The sequence below is a fragment of the Oryzias melastigma genome, linkage group LG16 (assembly GCF_002922805.2).
Source record: "Oryzias melastigma strain HK-1 linkage group LG16, ASM292280v2, whole genome shotgun sequence".
Lineage (NCBI taxonomy): Eukaryota > Metazoa > Chordata > Actinopteri > Beloniformes > Adrianichthyidae > Oryzias > Oryzias melastigma.
In genome coordinates this window covers 14,058,757-14,064,094 of record NC_050527.1, presented here as the reverse complement: position 1 = coordinate 14,064,094, position 5,338 = coordinate 14,058,757, and the positions used below count along the sequence as shown (strand labels likewise).

The 5,338-nt window shown below is 38.6% G+C and overlaps 1 long non-coding RNA gene across 1 annotated transcript in view; it reads right to left on the bottom strand.

The window, feature by feature from the left end:
* Positions 1–5,027, bottom strand: part of LOC112143816 — a 23,709-nt gene extending 18,682 nt beyond the window's left edge. Inside the window, exon 1 of the long non-coding RNA XR_002918803.2 lies at positions 3,545–5,027. This is a non-coding gene — a long non-coding RNA (uncharacterized LOC112143816). The remainder of the gene's footprint in view (positions 1–3,544) is intronic.
* Positions 5,028–5,338: the final 311 nt, after the last annotated feature.

Genomic DNA, 5,338 nt, shown 5'->3' with positions numbered 1-5,338 from the left:
TCGATATGTCTGGCATGTTCTTATAGATTATTCCATTACAACCCATTGGAAATCTGTGATTTAAACTGAAGGGTAAAAAGTGAATCGAGAGAGCATCTGTGTCCTTATGTGTGTGTGTTTAATGTGTGCAGTTTCTTGGGGTTAAACACAGAACCAGCAAAAGCAAGAGAAATCACTTCCCAATGCAGCGCAGTCATCCTCCCCTGTGTATCAGAGGCTGTTTTTGTGGGAGTTCTGCTGCCTGCACACATCTCATCCCTCCCCAGCTGTGTGTGGCTTTTGGTTCACTGGAGGTCAGGACGATCATTCACCCCAAGGCCTGAGGGCGCCCATATACTCTCGCCTTTATGACCACATAAAAAAAGCCAAGTGCTCAGGCGTGCCTGATTAGCTGCTCTAATATGCTATTTGTGACTAATTTCAGAGGTGCTAAGTCACAGGTGATGGTCCTGGGTTGTAAATCTAACACGGCCAACCTTTGACGGCGCACGTGTGTGTGTGTGTTTTTGCCTACTTGTGTGCTTCTCGTCTCTCAGGATACACAAGTGGGTTCCGTTGTGAATATGCATAAGCCATTTACGTAAAAAAGCAGGACATAAAAGTAATGGATGGTGAATGAAGCCATCCTGACCTGACAAGTCAAGTAATACATAGAGGAAGTGTGCGAGTCCCTGTGTGAGTGTGGGTGTGTGTTCATGTGTAAAACTGTCCTGGACTGAAGCATTTATTTGAAGCACAATCATTACTTTTGCCTCCAGCCCTGATACACTTTGACTACCTAGATTTGGAGGAGTACATTAATGTGTCCTACTGATTGACTAGTTCACATGATGTAAATCCGGATGGTTAAAACATTAGTTAATAAGTGTCTTTTTGTTGTATCGGAATGGCACAAACTGTTTTACACAGATAGTCACTGATTTTTGACCCGGAGTTGCCATGAAAACTCTGACAGTGTTGTACAAGTTTTTGTTCCTGTACAAGGTTTTAATGTGTTTGAACTTCTTCATCTAACTCAATATAATCATTTGTATCATGTGTATGATGCAAACATATAATTATATATTGTTTTCTCACTTAGAAACAAGCCAGATTTATTTTTCTATTTTGTTATTGGTGTCTCATTTTATGTTCAAATATATTGTGTTACTTTTATTTTTTTATTTTTATTTATTTTATTTTTGGGGGGGCGGGGGGTATGTGTTTTGTAATTTATTTTGTGCTGCTTTTTGATTTTTCAATTTATTGTTTTATGTGAAGCACTTCTATAGGAAAAGTTCTTTACATCATTTGATTTGATTGCTTAGACCCGTATCTTATTAGAATGATTTAAACTTTCCTTAAAAAAAACTCATTGTAACTTGGTCCACGTTTTCAGTTTTCTGCCCTGTAGTTCATCACCGATCCACTAGGGGCAGTAGAAGGGTATTTCCTGCACAATATAAAATGGCTGCCTCCATGAAATCTCAAAAACACAAATTGGGAAAAAGTTTTGCTAATTTTTTATAAATTTATGATTATCATTTATTTTTTAATCCATATTTGTTTAAAAAAGCTACATTTGTTGATAATTTATTATATATAAAATAGCTACAACATGTTAAAAATGAAACAGTGGGTAAATAAGGTATTTTCTTCAAAAACTTATATCAATATTTTTGCACCTTAAACTAACACTGCTGTGAGCAAAAACTTACCAAATCACCTAACATACCCTAACAATACAATCTATTTCTAATAATAATTGATAAAATAAAAAGATTGCAATTTTTTTTAATCAAACAATTAACAGAGGGAATTTTAAACAAATAAATTCTGGAATTAATATCTGCAAAGTAGGAAAAAAGGATATTAACAACATCTGTGCAATTTCTGCCTCGTTTTTATTTATTTTATTTTTTGTTCTAATGTTACTTTGTCCATTGCTTTTCTGTCTTAACAAAATATTTCATTTATTGGACAGAGAAAGGTTGTTTGTCCGTAGAGGATTTAGAGGGACAGTGACAATTCCTATGCACGTGTGTGAGAAAGTGTGTTGGATTTGTGTGTGTGTGCACCAGTGACCTCTGCGCTTGCTGTGCAGTGTCCTCCAAGCTGACAGAGTCCTATCCTCTAACTCCTCAGTGTTAAACACCCAGGGTCTCTTCCCAGATGGGCAGCCGTAAGCATGCCTTGCTTGAAACCCACACACACATTTGAGAACTACAGCTCTGCACCCTAACACCGCTCAGGCTCCATCCCGAGAGGTGAAAGTCATGGGTGGGGTTTCAGCAAAAGAGGGACGCTCACCTCAAAAGCTTCACAACCAAAAGATTAACAGTTTTGCCAGATGTGAGGTCACCGCCAGAAAGGAATCACATTATTTCTATATGAATGACAATGTACAGCCTTGAGACATTTGGACTTGTATTTATTCAGCAGGGCTGACAGAATATACGGCACCCCAGACGTCTCCTGTTGAAACGCTGAGATATGCAGAAACAGTGTGAGACGTTTTCATGTATTTGCATATATGAGAAATGAATGACAATGTAAGGACAATTACAGCACGGTTCTGTCAAGAGGATTTAATTGGCATTGATATGAGAGAACAAATTTTTAAATCTGAATTTACAGCAAGTGGGAAAAATATATAATTGTCACTAATAATTAAAACAAAGTGTTTTTCATAGATAATTTTCAAAATAGCTTGAAAACATGCTTGTTCTGTCCTGCACAGCCCTGAGAAACCTTTGCCGCACGGATCCTGAACATCCCAGTCTCCCACAAATGAACAGCCGAGGTTAAAGAATAGTCCAAATAATAAGATGCAAGCCTTCGACTCTGGTAAATCAGTGTAAAAAAAAACACTCTTCCCTGCAGCCAAAATACTTCAACCTCTTGTCCCTGTTTTGAAATGATAAACAGCTCACCATCCCTCACCGGTGGTAATGAAATGCAAAACAGTGTGCGCGAAAATATCAAACCTGCCTCTGCTTTTGCGGCAAAAACACTTCAGGAAAACAGGCAGGATCACGTAGCACAAGCACGGATTCTGTCAAGGCCAAATTAGGGACATTAAAAATCACAGACTGAGAACTTGCTAATTATTACACCCCCCTTCTTACAAACAGGGACAGCCGGGCTAAAACAATGAGCCACTAGCTGACTCCCAATGTCACTTTGTGTCGGCAACAAATATCCAAAGGTCAGAGTGTGCTTCTGTGGAATGGAGCAAAGCTTTTCAGGGCTAAGTGGTGTGTGTTTGTACTTGTACTTGGATCTTTTGAAGTAATCGGAGGTTCTGTGTCCTTTAAGACAGTGCTGCCACCTGCTGCTTTAAACAAAGACACCAAGAGGAGTAAGCAGCAACATTTTAATCTTATTAAATAATTTTAACGTTAAATAATATGATTTCCAGTTTTTAGTTGTGTTTCCTTAATGAATAAAACCGTTTAAAAATCATTTTTGAAAGTAGCAACATTCAAAATGTAAAAAATAAATGTACTTCTTTTTTTGTATTTGATCAAAATAAAACATTTTGTGATATTTCAAACATACTTACAGACGTTACAGCGGTCCATTACCATGACGATGTCTCAGGTCCGCTCGTCAGAGGTGAACCTGCACGCAGTGAATGACTCCATCCTAACCATTTCCCTTTTGCTTTCCAGACTCATTTATTGTTTGCGAAGGACAGCGAGATGTATGACCGCGGCAATTAAAATATTGGGTATCAAAGCATTGATGTTATGGAGTTTTACAGAAACGTGATAGGAACATCAGAAAAAAAGAAGGAGGGGACACTGAGGATGACCTAAAAAACCTGCAGAATTCTGTTCAACAATGTTCCGCCGCCTAACAATGAGATCTTTTTTTTTTTTTTTTTTTTTGTGGAATCCTCTTTCACAAAGAACGATGAACTTTGGACTGACACTTGTACTGGTTCGGTAAGGCTAGAAGCCATGCTGTAATTAAAGCACTCACCCTGGGAAAAAAAGGTGCGATCTTCTGTCATTTTTTGACAAGGCTCCGAGCACCGGGCAAAGTAATATAGTTACATGCTTGGTTGCAGCTGGAAAGAAAAATGACTGTTTGTTTGATTGCCTGATAGCCAGACTGTATCTCCCAGCTATTGTTTTTGGTGATAGCGATCAAAGATGTGTGAGGACGGGAAAATGTGTGTGTATTCTGAGTGATCAGTACAAATGAACTGAAACTGACTTTTGTTGTTAACTAAAACAGAGAAAAAAAAATCACCTTCTGGATAGATTTGTTTTAAATGTTACATAATGATATCTATATTTAATCGGAGTCGCATCCCTTTTAAAGTCATTTCAGTGAATGTGTTTTGACTTGACTTCACTGCCTTGTAGAAACACTAGACAGACACCATATCTGCTCTGCCAGAATCATTAAGTCAACATGCCATCAAGTTCAGCTCAGAGTCTCTCCTCAGAATTTGAGACTGATACAGGCTGACACAGCTTGAACTTTGTGCCTGCCAGGAGGGGCTATTCTTTGTCGGCTTTGCCATTCTCCCATGGTTTTAAATATTGTAGGCATGTTGGGGATGTGGAGACACATTTGTCATCCTTGTTTGACAGGCCTGATGAAGGGGTTGTCTGTCAGTGTTTCACAAATCCAAGCAGACCGCAAACCCGCTGGTGGCACACAGGCAGTCACGAGCCGCGGGGAGTTCCCTCCCCTCCTGGCACACGGCGTAATTGTGATAATACCGAGATGGAAAATTATAGGGGGATAAGTTAAGGAGATATTTGAGATAAACGTCGATGTACCAAGCAGAGTGTGGGTGGTCTTGTGCTGAAAAGCAGGTTTTCACCGTCGACTACCAATGCTGGGAGCTAGAACATTTTATATATATAACATGTTATATTTAATTGTTATCTTAAATTCAATTAAAATTTTGCAAAGCTTCAAGAACCGTGTATTGATGAATTCTCAATGATGATACTGGCACAAAAATTAGGGAAAAAAGATTTTTGAAAGGGGTAGCAAGCCCCCCTCCTGCCCCCTTGTAGCTCCGCCCCTGCTAACCCTTATTTTTAAATTAAAATAATTGGGTATTTTAGACCTTAACAGTTTTAAAGCTGATTTTATGTCTCGTAATTTATTTTTATAATATGAGTTATGTTTGTTAGTCTGGAAACTTTTCAGCAACTCATTTAGAATATTGCACATTTTCCAATTCTTGGCATAAAATACTGAGTTTATGTGACTCACTCGGCAAATAGTGCCCCTCAAAAACTAACTTCAGCAAGAACGACGCAAAACAGTTTCTCCCCATCCGTCCGTGCTTTCCTCTCTCTGTCTTTGACATTAGGGTCAAGCTAGCATA